Source organism: Podarcis tiliguerta (genome assembly GCF_965153285.1).
Source record: "Podarcis tiliguerta genome assembly, chromosome: 1".
Taxonomy (NCBI): Eukaryota; Metazoa; Chordata; class Lepidosauria; order Squamata; family Lacertidae; genus Podarcis; species Podarcis tiliguerta.
In genome coordinates this window covers 111,946,886-111,971,487 of record NC_139534.1, presented here as the reverse complement: position 1 = coordinate 111,971,487, position 24,602 = coordinate 111,946,886, and the positions used below count along the sequence as shown (strand labels likewise).

Genomic DNA, 24,602 nt, shown 5'->3' with positions numbered 1-24,602 from the left:
AACTGCTAGGTTGGCAGGCGCTGGGACCGAACAGCGGGAGCGCACCCCGCCGCGGGGATTCGAACCGCCGACCTTTCGATCGGCAAGCCCTAGGCACTGAGGCTTTAACCCACAGCGCCACCCGCGTCCCTTGAAAAGATTTTACATCACTGTAAAAAAATGAAACTCTGAACTCACTTTAACTGAAACGAGGCTGCATTTTAATGTTGTATTTTAATCTTGTTTTTAAGTTGTATTTTAATCAATTGTTTTTATACCTGGTGTTAGCTGCCCTGGAGGCTGGGGAGGGTGGCGTATAAATAAAAATTTATTATTATTATTTGTTATAACCCCTTAATACTCTTGCATCACCCCTCTTAGTTCCGGCCAAATGATCACATATAAACCAGAAAGGAAAGTTTACATTTGTACAGCAACCTAGAAAGCTGTGAATAACCAAGAAGAGTTGACAAAGACTTGTGAAGTTTCAGGGCTTGTTCCTACAGGGTAACAGCTGTTAGATAATAACCTCTAAAACCTGACTGAGTCAACAATTCCCAGGCCATGGCTTCTCAGATACTGAAATTATGTCTGGGTGCAGCCAGTAGGGACTTTTGGTGTGGCCATCAAAGCATCTATTCACTTTGACTGGCATGGAATATGACTGTGCTGTGATCATACCATAGCCATCACATTGCTCTGGGGCCTCATAACATAGCAACAACCCTGCTGGATCAGGCCAATGGCCCATCTAGTCAGTATCCTGGTCTCACAGTGACCAACCAGATGCCCATGGGAAGCAAACAAGCAACAGCTTTCCCCCCACTTGTGATTCCCAGTAACTGACATTCAGAGGCACGATACCTCCAATAGTTGAGGCAGAACATAGCCATTTCTACTACTAGCTGTTTATTTATTAAATTTGTAGACCACCCTGTACCCATAGATCTCAGGGCATTTGTGTCTCTTATACTACCTAAGTAGTACATTTCCAAGCACAATTCAACATGTTGGTGTTGACCTTTAAAGCCCTAAACGGCCTCAGTCTAGTATACCTGAAGGAGCGTCTCCACCCCATTGTTCTGCCTGGACACTGAGGTCCAGCACTGAGGGCCTTCTGGCAGTTCCCTTGCTGCGAGAAGCCAAGTTACAGGGAACCAGGCAGAGAGCCTTCTCAATAGTGGCACCCACCCTGTGGAATGCCCTCCCACCAGATGTCAATGAGAAAAACAACTACCAGACTTTTAGAAAACATCTGAAGGCAGCCCTGTTTAGGGAAGCTTTTAATGTTTAATAAGTTATTGTATTTTAATATTCTATTAAAATATTATTGTATTTTAATAATTTTAGTAATATTATTTAATATAATATTACTAAAAAAATTTCCTTGGCTAAACCGACAGCCCCCCCCCCATCCAAGGCCCAGACATTCTAATATGATCCAAAGCAATAAGGTAAAGGTAAAGGTACCCCTGCCCGTACGGGCCAGTCTTGACAGACTCTAGGGTTGTGCGCCCATATCACTCAAAGAGGCCGGGGGCCAGCGCTGTCCGGAGACACTTCCGGGTCACGTGGCCAGCGTGACATCGCTGCTCTGGCGAGCCAGAGCCGCACACGGAAACGCCGTTTACCTTCCCGCTAGTAAGCGGTCCCTATTTATCTACTTGCACCCAGGGGTGCTTTCGAACTGCTAGGTTGGCAGGCGCTGGGACCGAACAGCGGGAGCGCACCCCGCCGCGGGAATTCGAACCGCCGACCTTTCGATCGGCAAGCAATAGTCATCACCAAACTTTGTTCCCCACGGATCTCTTAAAATTTGCTGAGGATCTTGGTGGAAGACTTAAGGATTTTTCTGCCCATTACAGCTGTGCTAGGTGCTGCATGATTTTTAACTGTATTTTTACAGACGTGCCATGGACCACTTGAATGAAGCTCATGGAACACTGGTGAGCCACAGATCAGTTTGGGAACACCTGATCTAAAGAAAATATAACTGGGTTGTTTGAAGAAATAGTTTCCCCAGGAGGAAAAATCACCACCTCTTAGAACAGGGATTGCCAACATCTTGGGACCAGTGGCCAGATTTCAAATTTTGGGAGAGCTCTGGGGATGCCAGCCACAAAATAGCTACGGTGGAGAATGTGGCATCACACAAAATGAGCGAGACAACCACCTCTGACAAATTTATGCGTACCATAGGAAGTCAGCTATGTTTTGATTGTGGAGATCACAGAATACTGATCACACACACAGTGTTGCTATCTAACTGGAAGCATTCTTCAGATATGTGTGTGTGTGTACATCACACTCATTCCTCATTTCACATAAATTGCTTAGAAGTTACCCACACATTTTGTCCCATAACTTTCTTTCTAGGAGGGTCAGAGACTTGCTTCTTTTTTTAAATGAAAACTGAGTTTAGGAAACCTGCCCAGTGGTGCCAGTGAAAACCTTTGTGGGTACCAGGACACTTGTGGGTGCCAGGTTTGAAATTGTGACCCTTGCCTTATGGCTTAGAGCAGATATAAAACCAACTGAGACATTATTGGTAACCTACGCAGCAGCATCCCCCCTTATCTTAATCACAATTTTGACGTCTGTTGAACACTAGCTCTAATTGGATGCAACAAAATTCAAACACCCAGTCGGAGTAATTGGAAGGCAATTATATTTGCATTACTGTATTTGTGTCAGACAGCAACATCATATGAATATAGAGATATTTAGTTTTGATTTCGACTTTGAGGAATAAATTAGTTCTAGGTTTTCCTGCAGATTCAAGCAGAAAATTTCATCAGTGGAACAGCTACATATTAACTCTGTATTTGGATGTTAACAAACCACTACATTATCTTCCTAATATGACACCCAGCGGCCTAGGTTTGAACCCAAGGCACTGAAATCCAGTTTGGTTCAAATGTTGGCTCTAAACTTTGAAGATAAAGGGTCAATCCTCACTTTCTTATAAAGCTCACTATATGGGTTTTGTGAGGAGAAGCTGCCCAGAAGGAGAGATAAAAATCTAATAAACAAAAATAAGTGATAAATAATAATAATGTGTGCATACTGCCTTATTTATTTATTTCATATAATTTATACACCACTTGATAAAAAACAACAACCCTGTATAATAAATATATAAATAAAAGTATATCTGTAAACCATCTTTTCATTTCATGAAAAAAAACTTGACAAATGTTCCTCCTTTTTCTATCACGTCCAAGTCTAAAAATCAAATAGTCTTCCATTAGTGGTGACTTGGATCTCTAAATTGTATGGGTTAACTTTCCCTCTTTCTGGCATCTGCAACAAACCCAGAGCCAGCCAGCTTACTGTTATTGTCCTTGCATTAAATAAGAGCAAAGAAAGATGTGTGCTTGGGGACGCGGGTGGCGCTGTGGTCTAAGCCACTGAGCCTCTTGGTCTTGCCAATCACAAGGTTGGAGGTTTGAATCCTCATGATGGGGTGAGCTCCCGTTGCTCTGTCCCAGCTTCTGCCAACCTAGCAGTTGGAAAGCACACCAGTGCAAGTAGATAAATAGGTACCGCTGCAGTGTGAGGGTAAACAGCGTTTCTGTGTGCTCTGGTTTCCTTCACAGTGTTCCGTTGCACAAGAAGCGGTTTAGTCATGTTGGACACATGACCCAGAAAGCTCTGTGTGAACAAACATCAGTTCTCTCAGCCTGAAAGCGAGATGAGCACTGCAACCCCATGGTTGCCTTTGACTGGACTTAAGCGTCCAGGAGTCCTTTACCTTTAACCTTTGCACAGAAACCTCTGGCTGAATGTGGCCTACTCTACATCAGTTGCTCCGCCCACTTTTGCCTCTGGTCCTGCCGGCACCATCAATATGAAGCTCCTGGAAGGTTGCCCATGAGAGACTGTAGCTCTTGGGCTGAAGAAGTTTCCCCTGCCCTGGATAATTTGAAGCCAGTTGCTCCAAAGTCATTAACACTTATCTTTTCAGTATCTGTTTCTGTACGGTAAAGCACAGTATTTTTTCTCTGCTTGCCTTCACACCCCGGGTTGTTCATGTTCTGCATGACCTATGATAGCTGAAACAGAACACAATACTCCAGCACAATATTCTTTTGAGTCTGCTACTTCCCTCCCCACCTTTTGTGCTGGACATTACTTACAAATTTATGTGATAAGAAAGGGAAATATTACGGAATGGGCATCTAGCTTTTAGATGCTTTCGAATTTTTGTAGTTTAACCAAAATGCTCTGGTTAATACTCTACGGAGATTGCAGGATTTTCAAATACAGACCAAAAACAAACTGATTGAAAAGGTCCTAAAATAAAATAGAAAAACATCACCCTGGATTTAATTTGTGTTGTGAATTATGACCATCTCCTGCAATTGTTTGAAGTGGTACTTGTCAAGTGATACATTTAATTTATTCCAGCTTCAGCTGGTTCACGCATTAAACGCAGGGAACATACACCTATGCATATTTAACAGGATTTAATCTCGGGAAGAGTGCTAGCCTTAGTGATGCTCCACATTTATAGAAGCCTCCATGAACCTGTAGCAGCCTCCAGTTCCAAAAACTAGAACAGGTGCCCAGACTCCCCCTTTAACCTATAAAACGCTGTGCCCTAGGAAAGTGGAGATCTGCCATTAACATGCAAAAGTCGGTTGTGACCACAGCTAAAGGTGCAAATACCGTGAAATTCAGGTGATGCAGGTAGAGCATGGTTTGGGCATACTCCTCCCCTCCTATTGTGTGGCCTGAATATACCTCTCTAATGTTTAGAACAAGCCAAAAAGCAATTACCATATTTTTTGCTCTATAACTCACTTTTTCCCTCCTAAACAGTAAGGGGAAATGTGTGTGTGTCTTATGGAGCGAATGCAGGCTGCGCAGCTATCACAGAAGCCAGAACAGCAAGAGGGATTGCTGCTTTCACTGCGCAGCGATCCCTCTTGCTGTTCTGGCTTCTGAGATTCAGAATATTTTTCTTCTTGTTTTCCTCCTCCAAAAACTAGGTGCGTCTTACAGAGCGAAAAATACGGTGTTCTAAGTCCGGTTGGATGAAAATGGTTGCCAGTTGTCTTCCTGACACCCTTCCTTTCTCGTACGTTTTTGTCTTCACTGGATTACATGTTGCTGCTTCAGCTGCAGAGCATTTCCATGAGATGTCTCAGAGTGTTTTCAGCATATTTTCTAAAGCGTTTGTAGTCCCCACCAACTTTATGTAACCCACTAATATGCTGTGCCCACAGCGCCATTCAGGTGATTAAGGAGGAGCTGGGGCCCCTGGGAATAAACTATAATGCTTGGGAGCTAATTTGTCACATCAAATATACCGAAGATGCTTTAAAACAGAAGAACTTGGTGCTAAAATTGCACGCCAGGCGCCCCTTTTCCTCTTCCTTGGCTGTTTTGTATGGTTCCGTATGGTTGAGCAGGCTGCTCAGCTTATTCCCGGGAGCTGCAGGAATCCCTGCTGAGTCCCAAAACTTGATCCACAAATGCTGGAAATTCCTCCAGTGTTTCAACTATGAACACACCACTCTGACAAGTGACCTGGCTCCCTGAAGAGATCTGTCCCCTCACTTTGACTGATGCTTGAGCTGTTAAAAATTCTACTGCTGTCATAGTTTCTCACCTGTATCCTAGAGAAATTTAGAGCCCCCCCCCCTTTAAGGCTTCTTAAAACTACATGGAACGAAATACCAAAACTGAAAATACTGTTTCTGTGTCATATACATAGAAATACACCGTGCTTTTTAATAAGTAGCGATTTCTTTCTCTTCCTCTCTTTTCTGTCTGATCTCAGATGCATTTTACACCAAGAGCTATACAGTGCTGGCTCCCCAGAAAGCATGCCTCTGTGAAACAGAGGTGACAATACATAACCTTCTTAGTTTCATTTTTTTTTTTTTTTGCTACTGAATTACTTTCAGTGCAACCTTTAAGCCAGTGATGGATGATGGGGATGCTGTGGACTACCAGATATGCTTTATTTGAACTTCCATCAGTATCCAGCCAGCATGGCCAATGGCTAGGAGTGATGGGAGGGACAATTTTCCCCATCTCTGCTTTAAGCACTGTGTGAATTCCAACATCTAAAAGAATCCTAGATTATTCATGCAGGGTTGTTTTTTTTTAAAAAGTTGGAGCTGGGGGTGGGGGGTGGGCAAGATGGAACTACATTAACTTGAGTTCTCTTATTGCCCCTCACACCAATATTCAAAATGATCACTCAACAGCACTACAACTCATACAGCATACCGTATTTTTCGCTCTATAAGACGCACCAGACGCACCTAGTTTTTGGAGGAGGAAAACAAGAGAAAAAAAATCCTGAATCTCAGAAGCCAGAACAGCAAGAGGGATCGCTACGCAGTGAAAGCAGCAATCCCTCTTGCTGTTCTGGCTTCTGGGATAGCTGCGCAGCCTGCATTCACTCCATAAGATGAACACACATTTCCCCTTACTTTTTAGGAGGGAAAAAGTGAGTCTTATAGAGCAAAAAATAAGGTATGTGTCCAGATACCCTTTCCGTTGTCTCTCCTTAGCTTTCTATCATTTGACGTAAATAATAAGAGCCTTCATAAAAGAACTACATGGCCCAATAGAAAGGTTGAAAGGAAATACTCTAATTGTACAGACACTTTTCAGGCAGCTGCTTTGTTTCTAATTCCCCCACACCAATCTCTCTTCTCAAACTTCCAAACTGGTTTTTTCCTGTCTAACTATCCAACGAAGTCTTTTGTCTACACAGTGAGACAAGCCCACTAAGAACAAAACCTACTAATCATATGTAAGTGCTGTAATTTCCTCAGCCAGTATCTTCCCTTCTTCCGGTCTTCATCTTGTCCACTGTTCCTTTCTTCAAAATAACAATTATTTTTATGCCAATAATGAACATTAAGAGCGTTATCCAGTGGCATCAGGCCACTCACACAACTGCCGTTTGTTCTTAGGATAGCAGGAGAACTGAATCCAATGATGGTTTTGTGTTTACAAAAGAAGTTGTGCAACCCTTAGCACTACTTACACACCACTGCCTGTGCTGTCGCCTGCCAACTGTCTCCTTTTGCTAATGTTACAACCTCAGTCATTACCTTCAAAAAATTCTATACATCACCTGCACCAATTACCGTATTTTTCAGTGTATAACACGCCCCCTATTTTGGGGGACTCCAATTTCAGAAAATGGGGGGAGATGGCCAGTTGTTGAGCTTTTTTGGGAGGATTGCACAGGGTTTTTAAGCTTTTTGGGGGGGGGGGACTAACAAAAATCACTGACATGCCTTACAAACACAGCCAATCGCACGCAGCGCCGAAACCGCCAAGCGTCTGCCCGCTCACAACTAGTCAAAGAAATATAGACACAACACGTAGGCTAATAACTGTTAAATCATTTGTAGTAGAATAATGATATCATTCAAAAGGTAGAAATAAATCTATTGGAGTTCATATATACAATGTAACAGATTAGTGGCGCAGATCGTCAAGCCATGTGTTCAAGATAGGTGTCAAAGGTCATTTGAGAAAACCTTACTGTAGAGACTTTTGAGACATCTTTTGTTGAAACCTTTGAATAACCATTGTGAGACTGACCTTTGACCTGATCTTGAACACATGGCTTGATGTTCTGTGCGATCTGGTTACGTACGTAATTTGTTCTGGAGGTCCGTTCTTAACCTGAAACTGTTCTTAACCTGAGGTACCACTTTAGCTAATGGGGCCTCCCACTGCTGCTGCGCCGCCGCCGCGTGATTTCTGTTCTCATCCTGAAGCAAAGTTCTTAACCCAAAGTATTATTTCTGGGTTAGTGGAGTCTGTAACCTGAAGTGTATGTAACCTGAAGTGTATGTAACCCGAGGTACCACTATACACACACACACATATATCTCCATATCCAAACTATAGCTTGTGTTGATTTCAACGTATAATACAGTCTGGTGGCAAGTTCTGATTGCAGAAAGTTCACTGCATCCAATAAATCAAAGGCAGCTTCTTGCCAGAATGATCTCATAGTTAGATTCTTTGTCTCTCAGTTTTCTCACACGACAGACATTTATGTAAGACAGTCCACCCACTTTCCTCCCTGGATACCTTTTCCATGCTGAATCTTTACTTATGCATGTGGCATCTCACTTATGCTGCCTCAATACAGCTAGAAATATGGTTCTTGCTTGCGCTGCTTCTTCTCCCAGTGAGACTCTCTACTCCTGGTGCTTTTTCACCCAGAAAAAAAAATGAAGCTGCCACACAAACATTATGAAGCTGAGGGATAGTTTATTCCAGCAGTTTAGTCCCTGAGGGGGAAAGCACTCATATTTCATATTCTTGACAATTTCGCTGTCTTGTTCCCTGCTTCCAGTAATCTGAATCCAGAACAGAAGGGGGGAAAAGAAGTCAGATGATGAACAAATCCATCATCTAAGCTAGAAAGAAATGTATTGTGGATGGGAAAAGTTATATTGGTCTGAATGCATTTTCCCCCCAATAGGCACTAATGTATACACTCTATGCATACTTTCCCCTAATACATGCATTTTACACAGTTTTTTGGTTGAAGACCTGCACTGCAAAATTTGGAGAAGTAAATTTCATAGGATACAGTAGAGTTTGGGGTTGCATATTGTTTTGGGAAATGCAAATTAGGTAGGTCCACATTGAAATGGGAACCTAACTAGACTTATCTCCTAACCTTAATTAATCTGAGAATAATGGAGCCACCAAACAGTTGCAAATCAGTAACAGAGGCAGGTGCGCCGGGTTGGGCCCCACATTGGGGGGGGGGCTGTCACGTGTGCATGACATCACACACACAACGCCCCCCCCATCGGGCCCCACCTTCTGGGAAGTGCAGGCACCTGCCAGGACACTCTGGCAATCACAGTGGGCAAAAATTGCCCTCCAAATTTCCTGCTTGGTGTACCAGCACCCGCCGAGGGGCAGCGATGGATTGCAGTCTCCTCAATATTGGGGGGGGGCTGTGCCCCCTGCCTCAAAATATTGAGGGGGCTGAATCCCCATGTGCCCCATATATCTGGCACCACTGAACGGGAGCCCGAGATGCAGGGGAGAAGAAGAAGAAGAAGAGTTTGGATTTGATATCCCTCTTTATCACTACCCGAAGGAGTCTCAAAGCGGCTAACATTCTCCTTTCCCTTCCTCCCCCACAACAAACACTCTGTGGGGTGAGTGGGGCTGAGAGACTTCAGAGAAGTGTGACTAGCCCAAAGTCACCCAGCAGTTGCATGTGGAGGAGCAGGGAATCGAACCTGGTTCACCAGATTACAAGTCCACCGCTCTTAACCACTACACCACACTGGCTCTCACAAGCAACAGGAGAAGCAACAGGTGGCAGAATGGTCAGTGCTTAACTCTCTCCTCGCCTTTCACTTTCCCCAACATTCTTGGCATCACAGGGAAAAGGAGCCGGGTGTTGCAGGAAAGGGTTACCCCTCCGGTTGTTGCCATTTTATTTCCTGCAAACTGCATGCCCCACCCCAGAACTCTGTATATTCAGACTTTGTTTATGGGGCTTCCTGATCTATGTCTGTTGCCAAACACCTGCTTTCAGCATGTGCCCAAGTGCGCACTGAGCATACAGGAAACACAGCTTCTCTTCTGCTGGCAAGAAAATGCTGCTGTATTTATGTGGGTGGCGCAGAGGGGGCTATTTTAAACCCTGCACCTTGGATGTGGCTGTAGAGAACACTATGTTCTGAGCACACGAAGGTTGAATCTGCCACTTTGACTGCAGCACATGGTCAAAAGGACTCCATCCTGACTAATAGCAACCCACGACCAGAGAAGTTGTGCCAGGAGCAGGAACAAGACAACCACTTAATGAGCAGGTTATCTAGAACTCTGCTTTCCTGTCAAGGCCACAGGAAAAAAAACCAGTTTTCAGCATGATTTATGAATCACTTCCCAAATTCCCATAAGACACCCCAGAGTGATTTGGCAATAAAAACATTAACATTCAAAACTTAGATGAAAGCAATTCTCATGTTCTGTTCAGATGGACCGGGATGCAAATCTCTACTTAAAAGGCTTGCTGGAAAAGGAAGATCTTTAATAGGTGTTGAAAAGATAAACAGCGCAGGGGAGGGAGTTCAAAAGAGGAGATGCCACCATATCAAAAGGCCTGATTCTGACATCATGCAGAATGAACCTCCTGATGAGATGATAAACTGCATCCTGCCAAAGGCAGGGAGTGGTTGGTTATTTATCTTTAAGGTATCCTGGTCTCAAGCTGCATAGGGTTTTGTACACATGTACCAACACCTGGTAGCTAATTGGCAGCCAGTGCAGTTCTTTCAGCAGCAGTGTAACATTGAATCATAGAATTGTTGAGTTGGAAGGAACCACAAGGGTCATCTAGTCCACCCCTCTGCAATGCAGGGATATTTCGCGCAACGTGGGGCTCGAACCCACAACCCTGAGATTAAGAGTCTCGTGCCCTACCGACTGAGCTATCCCTCATTTCATGATGTGACATGTCTGCACTATGCCATGAACAACTTGTTTTGCACTCAACCTTTTGCCAATACGGTGGTACCTCGGGATATAGACACTTCAGGTTACAGACGCTTCAGGTTACAGACTCCGTTAACCCAGAAATAGTACCTCAGGTTAAGAACTTTACTTCAGGATGATAACAGAAATCGCACGACGACGGCAGCGGGAGGCCCCATTAGCTAAAGTGGTACCTCAGGTTAAGAACAGTTTCAGGTTGAGAACGGACCTCCAGAACGAATTAAGTTCTTAACCCCAGGTACCACTGTATAAATTACAGACAAATGAGCCACACAAACACACTACTGTTTTATGTTGTATTTCTGTTTTAATGACATTGTTTGATGCTTTTAGATTGCACATCATTTAGAGATATTTACAAACAATACTAAGTGTTGCTGATTGCTTTAAATAAAGTAAATAAAATACTACTATATGAATGAGCCTAGCGACGTGAGAAGAAGACTGGAAACTTTTGCTTCCATCTTTAGCTAACCGCAGTTTGCCGTTACATGGTCAGACAAACTGTGGACAGTTTTAATTATCTATTTAATTTATTAAATTTATATACTGCCTTTCACCCAAAGATGAAGAAGCCAACTTCAGCCTGTGGTTTATGAGGCTTGCTTGCTTCAATAAACAACAGTTAAGATCAATCACAGGTTAGGTCTAGTCGTAATGCGAAACTGTAGCTAACTGAAAATGTGCTCAAGGATGGGGTGAAATATCTTCCTCCATCCCAAGAGGATTTGGAAGCCATCAAAGGCTGGGAACACATTATACCCTTAAAGCACATGCGAAACACATTTTTCTCTCCCAGGCCCCCGGCCACTATAATTGTGGGCATTGTAGTTTGTTAAAGGTTTGTTAAAGGTTGCTGGGAACTGTAACTCTGTGAGGGATATATTATGCACACATAATATATCCCTCACATCATTCTGTACTCATGCAGCGTTCAGTGTGACCTGCACATTTATTTTTATTTTTTTACAGTATGGAGTGCTCCCTCCCCACAAAATAAAGCCCTCGCTGGCTCCTGAGCATCTTAGCCCTCACTGGGCTTTTTATGAAGGACTTTCCCCCTGCCCCCGCTCCCCTTCTGTTTTCTTTCTGGCGATTTTTGGTATGCCTGTAGGCTGTATGTCCCTCAAGCTGATACCTGCTGATACCTCCCGAAGGTGTGTGGCTGGTGTGCCATTCCTGACTACCTCAGTAGCGGCTACTCATATCACTATGAGTAGATAGCACTGGTTCACAACAGAACATTTTGACTATGGAAAAATGACAGTGTGTGTTAATGAGGCAATTGCAGTCCAGCAGATTACACAAAACCAGCAAAAAAATTGAACTGAATGGGGTAACCTGACACCACTGAAAATATTACTTTGTTCAGAAAGGTACATGCTGCCTTTCTTGAGGGGGGGGGGGGGGAATGAAGGCAAAGCATGGGTCACATTAATGGATGTGCTGTTTTCCTTACCCTTTCCCCCTCAGCAGATGAATCCACGGCTTAATCTATCCCATGTCACCATCAGTTGGAAGTGTCTTAGAAAAATAAAATAAAAATTACCCCAAACCAAATGTCCCCTGTGAGACAAAACAAAACAAATTTAATTGTCTCCAGACAGACTTGCAGGAGGCAACATGCAATTTGTCACTTTGAGCAGCTTTCCTTTAGCAAACATCTGCTCATTTGTTTTCAGGTGATGGGAAGGTGGGCGGGGGGGGGGGGGAAATGCTGTTCAGGCAACTTGCTCCCCCTTCTGTGCATTTTACAAGAACCAATGAAAGAGGAAGTGCAAGTGCCACACTTTCTGTTTTCACACTTCCACAGGGCCAAGAGGAGCGTATTTCTTCACACCGTGAAGCTGCATGTGCTTCAGATGGGGGGAGGACTCGTGCATATTCACACAAAAAACCCTCATGCCACCAGGAACATACTGCAGAAACAGGCAGTGTATCTTTCGATTTGCTACTTCCTGTAATCCCCAAAGAGGGGCTACAAAACTATGGCTTCTCTTTTGCCAAACTGTGGCACTGTGAGGTGAACACAGGAACAGAGGAAGCTGCCTGACACTGAATTAGACTAGTGCAGCCTTTCCCAACCTTGGGGCCCCAGACGTTGTTGGACTACAACTCCCATCATCCCTAGCTATTAGGACCAGTGGTCAGGGATGATGAGGGGTGTAGTCCAACAACATCTGGTAGACCCAAGGTTGGGAAAGGCTGGACTAGTGGTCCACTTAGCTCAGTATTGTCCACTACACACTTGACTGGCAGCAGTTCTCAACAGTTCAGGCAGGAGTCTCTCCCAGCCCTACCCGGAGAAGCTGGGGATTAAACATGGGATCTTCTGAATGCAAAGGAAATGCTAACAACAACAACAACAATTTATTATTTATACGTCGCCCATCTGACTGTGTTGCCTCAGCCACTCTGGGTGTCTCCCGACAAAAAATACTAAAACCACAATTCAACATCATACACTAAAAACTTCCCTGAACAGGGCTGCTGTCAAGGCTTCAGGGAATGATGATCCCTCCCCCAGTGGCAGTCAAAGGCAGATAACCGAAAAGAATTCTTACCATCTAATTTATTCAGTCTTCACAGAGAGAGACAAAGGAACACTGTCTCTATAATAATGGTGTTGCTCCAATTAAAGTCCCATACCTTCAGGCCTTCCTAATCTATGTCACCCCTGCACCGGTTGGTCAGTGATTTCTGCCTCTGAGATTTCTGTTCTGCTACTCACACATCCCGTCCAGTTTTGGGAGAGGGGGGGAATCAGGAATGCTTTCAAGAGACACTGAGTCTGTTAACTGTCTCTCTCTCTCTCTCTTCCCGCCCCCCATGCTTCTCCTTCCTGCTGCTCCCCCAATATATCCCAGCTTTTTACTTCATCAGCCTCTGAACTATGCCCTTCGGCAAACCGCTGTTCTAAATCTATACAGTGGTACCTTGGGTTACAGATGCTTCAGGTTACATATGCTTCAGGTTACAGACTCCGCTAACCCAGAAATAGTACCTCGGGTTAAGAACTTTGCAGGAGGCCCCATTAGCTAAAGTGGTACTTCAGATTAAGAACAGTTTCAGGTTAAGAACGGACCTCTGGAATGAATTTAGTACTTAACCCGAGGTACCACTGTACTGTCTGCCTCTTCCTGGGAAGGTGCAGAGAGAGGGGAGAGCGGCTCCCACCTTTCCTCCTCAGTCCAGCCCCTGACAGCTGCCCTCAGATGTCTTGTAAAAATCACATAACTGTTTATGTGTTTGACATTTGCTGGGAGGACGTTCCACAGGGCGGGCGCCACTACTGAGAAGGCCCTCTGCCTGGTTCCCTCTAACCTCACCTCTCGCAAGGAGGGAACTGCCAGAAGGTCCTCGGAGCAGGACCTCAGTGTTCAGGATGAACAATGGGGGTGGACATGTTCCAGGTATAAGATGCTCCTTCTACCATTGAACTTGGAGCCCTTTCCCATAATGGCCCTGTTCTTATTAGCTTCTACTGTGCTGTGATGCTCTAGAGAAGAAAGCAAACTTTCAAGAGACTTCTGGTAGAAAGTTATTCATCTCTTTTAGCATACTATTTACCTGCACTCCATGAAAGCTGGGGGGGGGGGGAACACCCACCTGAGGGGCAGGAGGAGCTATATACTGATAGGTGCATGACAATGTAAAGACTCAAACTCATGCTAACCATTCCGTATATCCAAAATCCAGTTTATTGCCCAAGGACAGCAATACAAAGGAGGCACACGGAATTGTAATACAACAGCATACATTCACTGTCCTTTGAAGTTTATTCACTTTTTTATTTTTAAAAGACTGATATTTATGAACAGTGGCTTACAAAAATAAAATAAAATAGCCTAACCAATTCAATAAAATTGGAGCCCGGACAAAGCCCCTCCCCCAGCAAGAACTCTACAACAAAGCAACAGATAAAGGAGTTCCATTTGCAATGGCTAACTGAAAAAATATCCACAGTTATACTTGCCTTCGAAAGGCTGTCTAGAAGAAGGTGGTGGTGTGAACTTTTTACTCAGATGATTGTTCCACATCAATGGGGCTGCAGCAGAAAAGACCCTGCCAGGATGGAATAAAATCCACCCTCCCCATATGATGGGGTCCGGAGGTGCCCAGTGCGTTACATGATAGGGAAAAGGGAACTGTTTTGATGTGTGAGCAGAAATCTGCTGTGCATTGGTGTGGACGTCACTGGATGTCACCCATAGCCTTTTGTTTTCAACTTCTCTTTCCGCTTTCAGTTGATGAACACCCTTGGGGGGGGGGGGGCGGAATGCGCATCAGGAAATATCAAAAAGACCACTGCATAATGTTTGTAATACAAGCCAGGATCTGTTAGCCAGAATGAAATGTGATAGGAGGTGCTGATTTTTTCACTAACTGTTAAGAGACCGGGTCCTGCTGAGCTGCTGTTTCTGTTTTCATCCCAGTGGTTCTCTCAGCTTCAAGTGCCAGCATTCTGTTGCCTGTTGCCTGTGGCAACGCCTACTTGAGTATGCCTGCAGTGATGGCAGCAGTGATGTTCTGCCCGTGTAGGCAGCACAGTAAGACCACTGAAAGAGCTCCACTTTCTAAGCCTTCTCTGCCATCAAGAGATGAAATCCATTCCAAGCAAAGACGTTCAGAGGAGTATGCAAACATCTAATTATCTCCGGAACAATGTTCATTATGCGTACCAGTGACGCACTGAAAGGGCATCAGGGACTTTTAATTCAGCAAGTGGATTTTGCTGATCCCTTCTGTAGCGCGTAGCGTTTTACTATGGGCCGCAGGGAGGGAGTTGGCGGGCCATAAGGAAGGCAGGACCTACTTGTAGAGATCTCTGGCTGAATTGCAGTAGATCTGAAAGTTACAACAACAACAAAGGGGCTCTCTGCCCCATGTCCAAGTTAGGTTGTTAAATCAAAGAAACATTGGAGGAAAACCAGGCCTGGGCTTTTGTGTGGAGAGGCCTGTTTTAAACGGGTGCTGGAAAGTACAGTGAAGGTGCCTGCCTGATATCAATAGGTAAGGAGTTCCAAAGTCTAGGTTATGCTACATATCTATTAGACTAATAGATATGTCACAAAAGGATAAGAATACATGTAGATAAAGACCAGAACTTTAAGCATCAGCAATGCTAAAGCAGAAGAAAAAATATACCTTCTGCAAAAAGAGAGGTAATCTTGAAAAGTGGGATATAAGTAACTGTAATAAATAAATTAGATTACCTCTCTTTTTCCAGGAGGTAAGCTACAGTTAGAACTGGATATGGAACAACTGATTGGTTCAAAATTGGGAAAGGAGTATGACAAGGCTGCATATTGCCTCCCTGCTTATTTAACTCATATGCAGAATTCATCATGCAAAAGGCTGGGCTGGATGAATCCCAAGCCGGAATTAAGATTGCTGGAAGAAATATCAACAACCTCAGATATGCAGAAGACACAACCTTGATGGCAGAAAGTGAGGAGGAATTAAACAACCTTTTAATGAGGGTGAAAGAGGAGAGCGCAAAATATGGTCTGAAGCTCAACATCAAAAAAACGAAGATCGTGGCCACTGGGCCCATCACCTCCTGGCAAATAGAAGGGGAAGAAATGGAGGCAGTGAGAGATTTTACTTTCTTGGGCTCCATGATCCCTGCAGATGGTGACAGCAGTCACAAAATTAAAAGACGCCTGCTTCTTGGGAGAAAAGCAATGACAAACCTAGACAGCGTCTTAAAAAGCAGAGATCTCACCTTGCCGACAAAGGTCCATATTGTTAAAGCTATGGTTTCCCTGTTAGTGATGTATGGAAGAGAGAGCTGGACCACAAAGAATTGATGCTTTTGAATTATGGTGCTGGAGGAGACTCTTGAGAGGCCTGTGGACTGCAAGAAGATCACACCTATCCATTCTTACGGAAATCAGCCCTGAGTGCTCACTGGAAGTACAAATCATGAAGCTGAGGCTCCAATACTTGGCCACTTCATGAGAAGAGAAGACTCCCTGGAAAAGACCCTGATGTTGGGAAAGATGGAGGGCACAAGGAGAAGGGGACGACAGAGGACAAGATGGTAGGACAGTGTTCTCGAAGCTACAAACATGAGTCTGACCAAACTGTGGGAGGCAGTGGAAGACAGGAGTGCCTGGGGTGCTCTGGTCCATGGAGTCACAAAGAGTCAGACACGACTAAGCAACTAAACGACGACGACAACAACAACAAATAAATAAATAAATAAATATGCTCTGCAAATAGAACTTTGCCTTGTATTTCTAGAACTGAAGCTCTTGTCTAGAGACCCTCCCTCCCACTTGTTCTGTAACTCCATCTGACTGAGGCCACTATCTGGGACACTGTATATTTACTCACCATGTTAACATTTAAAAATCTGCAGTCAAATGCTCTCCTACATGTGCTGCCTTTCTGCCAGTGCACAACAGAAATTGTGGTGGAATCAGCTGAATTCTCATTCCATTTCATACACAGGCAGAACGCGCCAATAGCACCGTTGCAAAATGCTGCAAAGAAGAGTTAATTTGCTTTAAAAACCTACATCATTACAACAACTCTCAGAGGAATCATCTTAATTTATTTGGCAGCATATGGAATCTTAATTAAAAGAAACCCGAAGAAGAATTATACAGAATCCATAAGCACAATTTATTCTATGAGAAAAGCATAATAGTTCTGTAAATCCTATAACCAGAAATGGGACATGTGGCTGTTATCGCACTTTATCCATATGGCACCAAATTGCCTTTGTGAAAAACTTCAAAAATATGGCAAGCAAACCGTTTCAAGAAAAGCTGAGAATGTACATGCCTTGCTTAGCTATCACTGTTGCATTTCCATTGGGCCTCTTATGACAAGAAATAAGCTTCATAAGACAAAGAAATATTCTGAATTGTGTATTGTGTACATCGAGATTGTGGCGCTCCCACCAGCCCTGTCCATTGGCCACAGTTGGGAGTACAACATCTGGACGGCAAAAAGTTCGCTATCCCTGATATAAACCAGTCTCCAGACTAGCAGCAAATGTCTATATTGTCTATTCAAATATTATTAAATCAAAACTTTCCAACACTCCTTGACAGAGCCACTCTAGATTTCTATTCAAACTTCTTAACACCCAGTGTATTCTCTCTCTCTTTGATTCAGTCATTCCACCAACCTAGCCTATTGCGAGTTAAATGGAAGATGCTCCTAATTTTGTTATGCATAGAAAAACTCTCTCCCTTCCCGCTGACTGCACCACTGTATCTGCATATGAGAAGCACCTTGACCTATCTAAATCATTCCTTGGACCTGCAACACACTTGGATCAGTGGCAACTGCCCAGGGCTACCTCCAGAGGGTAGCATTTGCCAGGATCCTAAAACTGCCCTATCATTTCCACTTCCCACAGGGAGTCCAAAATCAGATGCAGCCCATGAGAATTCTCAGTTTGCATTTCCCACACCTTGCTAGATTAGGGGGGCACACTGAGGGTGCTGTGTCTGAGGGTCACCAACATCCTGCGGCCAATAGTGCAACCCCTCCCCTTAATGATTTTTGGTGGTAAAATTGCTGGTGTTTCCTGAGTAGCTCTATTTTCAATACATCTGTGCTGATGCTGGAAAAGCTTCTTTTCTTATAAGGTCATTCCAGGAAAGCTTCTTTTCTTATAAGGTCATTCCAGGAAGTATTTATTCACCCATTTCTGGTTCATATTCGGGCAGAAGGTGCAATCGAGTGTGCCTCAGGTGAGCTCTGGGGATTAGGTAAAGGTAAAGGACCCCTGGGTGGTTAAGTCCAGTCAAAGGTGACTATGGGGTTGTGACGCTCATCTTGCTTTCAGGCTGAGGGAGCCAGCTTTGGTCCAGAGGCAGCTTTCCAGGTCATGTGGCCAGCACGACTAAACAGCTTCTGGCGCAATGGAACACCGTGACGTAAGCCGGAGCATACAGAAATGCTGTTTACCTTCCTGCCACAGTGGTATCTATTTATCTACTTGAATTGGTATGCTTTCGAACCGCTAGGCTGGCAGAAGCTGGGACAGAGCAACGGGAGCTCACTCCATCGCATGGATTTGAATCATTGACCTTCTGATCAGCAAGCCCAAGAGGCTGGTGGTTCAGACCACAGCACTACCTGCGTCCCTTACCTTACCTTTTTACCTCACCATTTTTTTATCTGGGGACTACAACTTCCCTGAGACTTCTGGGAACTGCCCTGAGACCTCCAGGTATAGGGTGGCATATAAATTCAATTAATAATAAAATAAAATAAAAATAATACAGTGGATCCAGCAGCCAGATCCTCAACACTTGTGTACTTCAAACACATTTCATTGAACAAATCAGAAGGAAGGATAGCATAAAAGGATTGCACCCATTCTCTCCACCAAAAACAACAACAACAACAACAACAACTCCTCCCTAGTTGTTGCAACCAAAAGAATAATTAGACAAACAAACTGAAATTTTACAGCAAAGGAAGAATTGAGGAAACACTATCAAACAGGCCAATGTTTAAATCTGTGCATATTCAGAGGAACAAGGGGAGAGAAGCAAAACTGTATTTTCCTGCAAGCTAAATATGGTAAAAGGGAATGGAGGTTAGTGGGAAATGGCTGACAGGTGAGAAGTGCCAAGCTGTCCCTAGGCACCCGCCTGCCTTCAGCCGAGTGCTGTAATATAAACCTAGATGACAGACCTCAGGGCCCAAGTGGTGTGGCCTGTCTAGCAGTTCCTGGTTACAAATCACAGACTTGGTGACTGACGCTCAAAGGGTTGAGAAATCTTCATGTTATCCTATCACTGTCAATTTAACAGCACCAGAACAACTTTGTTCATGATGGATTGATTGATTTGTATTTCTACACCGCTTTAAATTCAAATGAATCCCAAAACGGCTTACAAACAATAAATGTCAATATAGCATGATATAACATACTAGAACATCACAAACACAGCATAAATCATATAGAGTAATCAATGAATCATCAATGAAACAATTGCAATCTATAAACCAATGTTAACAAAGCAACAAATAAATAATTTTTTAAAAAAAGCTGGTACAGCAAAAGTCGCATTATGGGATTAATAAATCAATAGAGCACTTGTACTCTATAAAACAATATTATCAACATTAACAAAATAGCAACTTCCTTGGGCTGGAGGTGGGGCAGCACAGGTAAAACCAATTGTCCCCTGATGTCAACAAACAGAGTCTCTCGCCCCTCACACATCTTCCTCTGGAAACAGCTCCCTTCTGAAGGCTTCTAGGCTGGAGGGTGGGGCGAGGCAGGTGGAAAAACCCAGTACCTGCTGGCCAACCCCAGTTCTTCCTCTGGAAACTGCTCCCTTATGATGCATTAAAGGTAAAGGGACCCCTGACCATTAGGTCCAGTCGTGGCCGACTCTGGGGTTGCAGCACTCATCTCACTTTATTGGCCGAGGGAGCCGGCATACAGCTGGTCATGTGGCCAGCATGACTAAGCCGCTTCTGGTGAACCAGAGTAGTGCACGGAAACGCCGTTTACCTTCCTGCCGGAGCGGTACCTATTTATCTACTTGAACTCTGATGTGCTTTCGAACTGCTAGGTCGGCAGGAGCTGGGACCGAACAATGGGAGCTCACCTCTTCGCGGGGATTCGAACCGCCCACCTTCTGATTGGCAAGCCCTAGGCTCTGTGGTTTAACCCACAGCGCCACCCGCATGCATCCAAAGAAAACAGGGCTGTATGATAATTGCTCTGTCTCCAAATGCTGATCTAGAGCAGTGGTGGAGAGCCTGTGGCCTCCAGATGCTGTTGCACCCCAACTCCCATCAGCCCCAGCCAGCATGGCCAGTGGGCAAGGATGATGGGAGCTGTAGTGCAGGTTTCCCACCGCTGATCTAGAGTGGCATTATGCCGTTGGCTGGCTTTCTATAAGAATATATGGATAATACATCCTCCCCTTTTTGTACATGTCCTCTCAAAGTACTAGGAGAGGTTTACAAGTGTGGTGTAGTCATTCAGAGAGGTGGACTCGTAATCTGGTGAACCGGGTTCGCGTCTTCGCTCCTCCACATGCAGCTGCTGGGTGACCTTGGGCTAGTCACACTTCTCTGAAGTCTCTCAGCCCCACTCACCTCACAGAGTGTTTGTTGTGGGGGAGGAAAGGAAAGGAGATTGTTAGCCTCTTTGAGACTCCTTCGGGTAGTGATAAAGCGGGATATCAAATCCAAACTACTACTACTACTACTACTACTACTACTACTACTCCTCCTCCTCTTCTTCTTCTTCTTCTTCTTCTTCTTCTTCTTCTTCTTCTTCTTCTTCTTCTTTTTCTTCCTCCTCCTCCTCCTCCTCCTCCTCCTCCTCCAATACAACTGTATCACTGTCACTCAGGGTGCCAAGGAGGTGAAAAGTGTAGGAAACATACACTGTTTCAATTAATGTCTGGCTTTTGAAACAACCTCAAATTTTCCCTGTGTGCTTCCTGCAATTGGCTTGGGGGAGCTCCCTGCAATTGGCCCCCCAACACACAGGAGGAGAAGAGGTGAAATTGTTTGGTCTGGCAAGCTGAAATTCTAGCTGTGATGGAGCAATCACCCTATGCAGTGTTGAATTCCTCCCTGTATTTCATTTCCACTTTGTCTCCAATGGGAACCTCAAATTGGTTTTCCTTCTCTTTGCCCAACAGCATTGCAAATGCACTTACTTCAAGTCCCCCGGTGCAGGAATAAATAAGCCAAATAGTTCTAATGAAATGCTGAATGCGACATTTCTCTTTTAGAAGTTCCGTTCTATCAAAATGAAGAGAGAAATCAAGGGTGTATCGAACCAAGAGGGGCAGAAATTTAGAGCCGTAAGCAAAATTCTGTCCCAAAAGAAAACACAGGCATATCTCTAGACCTGCCTTGTTAATTGGTTTATAAAAGCAATTAAGCAGGGCTATAACCAATAGGCATCAATGTAGTGCAAGAAATATGCTCTACACCAAGAAACTTTCAAGTCATATCACACGTAGAGTCACACTGTTGGCTGGGAACTGAAACGTCATCCAGACCACACCCTGCCAATGAACATTGCCACTACATAAGAATATAAGAGCTCTGCTGGATCAGGCCAATGGCCCATCTAGTCCAGTACCCTATTCTCACAGAGGCTGATCAGAAACCCATGGGAATACCACAAGCAGGATCCGAGTGCAACAGCACACACCCCTCCTGCAACTGCTATTCAGAAGTTTACTACTTCCACCAGTGGAAGTAGAACATAGCCAGCATGGTTAGTAGTCACTGAAATCCTTAAAGGTAAAGGGTAAAGGGACTCCTGACCATTAGGGGTTAAACCACAGAGCCTAGGACTTGCCGATCAGAAGGTCGGCGGTTCGAATCCCCGTGCCGGGGTGAGCTCCCGTTGCTTGGTCCCAGCTCCTGCCAACCTAGCAGTTCGAAAGCACGTCAAAGTGCAAGTAGATAAATAAGTACCACTCTGGGGGGGAGGTAAAAGGCATTTCTGTGTGCTGCTCTGGTTCGCCAGAAGCGGCTTAGTCATGCTGGCCACATGACCCGGAAGCTGTACGCCGGCTCCCTCGGCCAATAAAGCGAGATGAGCACCGTAACCCCAGAGTCAGCCATGACTGGACCTAATGGTCAGGGGTCCCTTTACCTTTACTTTTATCACAGTAGTAAGCTGGAAGGAGGAGAGGGAGAGAAGGTCAGGGTGGCTGAATCTGCTTCTATTATTATTAGAAGCATTATTATTATTATTATTATTATTATTATTCTAGATCTCTGTTTTATTCCCAGTTCATTTTTTTAGCTGGGTCCTCTCTTTGTTTTCCAGGTTTTTCTCTTCAGTGAAGGCTGTCTTTGATGTTGAACAAGTCATCATCACTATTATGTCTGCATTATTTATTTATTTTTACCCCAAAAAGCATCCATGGCATCCAAAAGGATTCAACTCTCCCTGATCTTCTATCTCTTCTCTCACTTCCTTTGAATTTCATCCCTTCCTTCCCTTGCCACCTGCTGCTGCCCCCTGTCTTTCCCCCTAACTTTCTTTTGTAAACAGCAGCAGCAGCAGCAATTTTTTTCTCTCTCTAACATTCTTGCACTTTTTGTTTTTTTTTTTTTTAATATATATTTATTGAAGTTTTCAAATAAAGCATATATTAGGTAAGCACAACTTATCATTGTCCATTTAACATCTCTCAATTATTACATGGGACTCCCCCACACCTCCCGCATACACTTACATCATTATTAAATTTATTTCAAACAAATTATCATTTAACTCATCTTAATTAATAATCTTAATTTGATTTGACATATAATTCAGCCTTAAATCTAATTTAATGGTAGACAATTATCTGCACTGGCATCCAATTCAACACTCAGCCAAATTACAATATTTTTGTAAATAAATCTTAAATTCCCTCCAGTCTTCTTCCATCCTTTCTTCTCCCTGGTCTCGAATTCTGCCGGTCATCTCGGCTAATTGCATATAGTCCATCAGTTGCATCTGCCATTCTTCCACAGTGGGTAGCTCCTGAGTTTTCCAATTCTTGGCAATTAATATTCTTGCTGCTGTTGTTGCGTACATAAAGAATGTTCTGTCCTTTTTTAACACACTCTGGCCTACAATACCCAGGAGAAAGGCCTCTGGTTTCTTAGTAAAGGTGTATTTAAACACCTTTTTTAATTCATTATATATCTTCTCCCAAAAGGCCTTCACTCTAGGGCAGGTCCACCAGAGGTGAAAAAATGTTCCTTCATTTTCCTTACATTTCCAACATTTGCTATCAGACGAATGGTATATTTTAGCCAGTTTAACAGGGGTCATGTACCATCTATACATCATTTTCATCACATTTTCCTTCAACGCATTACATGCAGTGAAGTTCAGCCCAGAGGTCCACAACCTTTCCCAATCTTCAAACATAATATTATACCCAATGTCCTGCGCCCATTTTATCATTGTTGATTTTACCATTTCGTCATGTGTGTTCCATTTCAGCAGCAAGTTATACATTCTTGAAAGTACCTTAGTCTTAGGTTCTAACAGTTCAGTTTCTAACTTTGACTTTTCCACTTGGAATCCTAGCTTTTTGTCATTTTTAAACACTTCTTTAATCTGAGCATATTGTAACCAGTCTCGCACTTTGTCTCTCATCTTTTCTAAACTCTGCAATTTCCAGTTGTCACCATCCTTTTCTATTATCTCCCAATATTTTGGCCAGTTGGCCTCCATATTGGCTCTTTTCCGAGCCTTAGCCTCCAGGGGTGACAGCCACCTCGGAGTTTTATTCTCCAGTAAGTCTTTATATTTTGTCCAGACATTAAAAACTGATTTTCTGACAATATGGTTCTTGAAGGCCTTATTTATCTTAGCTTTATCATACCATAAATATGCATGCCATCCAAACGCGTTATTAAAACCTTCCAAATCCAAGACATCCGTATCTTCAAGAAGTAACCAATCTTTTAACCAGCAGAAAGCTGCAGCTTCATAATACAACTTTAAATCTGGCAGGGCAAAGCCCCCTCTTTCTTTCGCATCTGTTAATATTTTAAATTTGATTCTGGGCTTTTTGCCCTGCCAGACAAATTTAGAAATATCTTTCTGCCACTTCCGGAAGCACTCTGTCTTGTCTACAATCTGCAGTGTCTGAAACAAAAATAACATTTTTGGCAATACATTCATCTTGATGGCAGCTATTCGGCCCAACAAAGAAAGTTTTAGTCTTGACCAACTATCCAAGTCTCTCTTAATCTCTGACCAACATTTTTCATAATTATCTTTAAATAAACTCAGATTTTTTGCTGTTATGTTTACCCCTAGGTATTTAACTTTTTTAACCACATTTAGTTCTGTCTCTTTCTGAAGCTGTTCCAACTCAGTATCTGTCAAGTTTTTCCCCAAAACTTTAGTTTTTTGCTTGTTTAACTTAAATCCTGCCACTCGACCAAAGTTTTGAATCAGTTGTAGTACTCTTTTCAAACTAGACTCCGGCTCCTGTAATGTCAGAACTAGGTCATCTGCAAAAGCTTTAAGTTTATATTGTTTCGCTCCGACCTGAATCCCTTCCACCAACCTGTCCCCCCTAATCATATTCAGGAGCACTTCCAGAACCGAAATAAACAGTAATGGGGAAATCGGG

The 24,602-nt window shown here is 43.7% G+C and overlaps 1 protein-coding gene and 1 long non-coding RNA gene across 2 annotated transcripts in view; both read right to left on the bottom strand.

Annotated features, from left to right (window-relative positions):
• Positions 1 to 24,602, bottom strand: part of KCNK13 (potassium two pore domain channel subfamily K member 13) — a 60,524-nt gene that overhangs the window by 9,580 nt on the left and 26,342 nt on the right. The gene's annotated exons all lie outside the window — the stretch shown is intronic.
• On the bottom strand, positions 14,178 to 15,948 carry LOC310678104. Its single transcript, XR_014511615.1, has 2 exons — positions 14,882 to 15,948; positions 14,178 to 14,753 (listed from the first exon to the last, which is right to left on the bottom strand). It is a non-coding gene; the product is annotated as an uncharacterized lncRNA (long non-coding RNA).